The following is a 1,337-nucleotide window of genomic DNA, read 5'->3' on the forward strand; positions in this document are numbered from 1 at the left end:
AACTAAAGGAGCTAATAGAAGAGGTATTAGAAGCCACAAGCAAGGTCACAGTATTTATGATTAGGTTTGAGGATGCAGAGAACTGTACCAGTGATCTCGAGGACACTCTAAACAAGCGGGGAAGACAGTCAGATAAGAAAATTAAAGAAGCAGAAGAGAACCTGAGATCAATGGCAGATGTTATGAAGAGGAATAATATTTGAATATTTGGTTTACCAGGGCACAATACACCACACAATTTGACAGACAAGACAGCAAAGGAATTTCTGGAAGAAAACTTTCCCACCCTAACGAGTGAGAGCCAGGTGCTCATACAGGAAGGAGAAAGGACACCAGCCAGACTAGACCCCAAGAAGAACACGCCAAGACATATAATGGTAAAAATATCCAACTACATAATACTTAAAGGGGCAGCATCATCCCAGAGAGGCCCCCAGCCACATAGCCAATGCCCATAGGTGGATATCTGGTCCTTTGGCCTGGGCCGACTAAACCAAACCTTAATCAGCTCATAGTTGAACCAATACAGGTTCTGAGAAGGGCAGGTCCAGCAGGGCCACTAGCCCCAAATCCAGCCACAGAGGGAGTGACAGTCACTGTGAACCACTGGGGCCTGTACAGAAGTGCTCACCTCCAGATAGGACACCTGCTGCACCTGTCACTTCATCCTCACCAGCTCCAGGGTGCTGACCACTGTCAGGTTGTCCAAGCGTTCCAGAGTGCCAGCCATCATGGAGGTATCGATGTCAGAACTCAAGGCTCAGACACAGAGGGAGTATTTGAGTTGATCATAGTTGGTGAATCAATGGCAATGGCTGGCACCATCATCACCAAGGTGGCTGGAAGGCCGCTCCTCATGGTACTGGTGACCTTGGGCATCCATGGTGTCCCTCAAAATCAGGTGGGATACTGAAACTAGGGGACACAGTGCGTACCAAGTGGGCACCAGGACTGGGCTTCCAGGGCACCATTGAAGTACAGGAGACACATAGGCAATTTGGTGTAGGAGACGCTCCAGAGTCTAGAGGGTGGCTTTAGTTCAGTGGCCACCGAGGGGACTGCACACACACTTTCACCACATCTGGGGCATAATGAAGAGAGTTGACCACTGTTCCAGCACCCGAGGCCACAATTTGTTGGAGAGGGCTAATGCTCCCGGGTCCAGGTCCTGACTCTAAGCTGGTGCTTGCGGTTCTCATCGCCCAGAACCTGGCAGGCCAATAAGGGTTCCAAAGCTGGCTGGTGCAGGGTCCATGCGCTCAATGTTCTATTGTTTATTTGATCCTCTGTCCCAAACCCAACTCACTGCCATTGATTTGATGCCGACTCATAGCAGC

At 49.9% G+C, this 1,337-nt stretch overlaps 1 pseudogene; it reads right to left on the reverse strand.

The window, feature by feature from the left end:
* Positions 1–402: 402 nt before the first annotated feature.
* On the reverse strand, positions 403–1,199 carry LOC115867968 (annotated as a pseudogene).
* Positions 1,200–1,337: the final 138 nt, after the last annotated feature.

The sequence above is a fragment of the Echinops telfairi genome, unplaced genomic scaffold, assembly GCF_000313985.2.
Source record: "Echinops telfairi isolate 266 unplaced genomic scaffold, ASM31398v2 ScPeMD7_7478;HRSCAF=8516, whole genome shotgun sequence".
Lineage (NCBI taxonomy): Eukaryota > Metazoa > Chordata > Mammalia > Afrosoricida > Tenrecidae > Echinops > Echinops telfairi.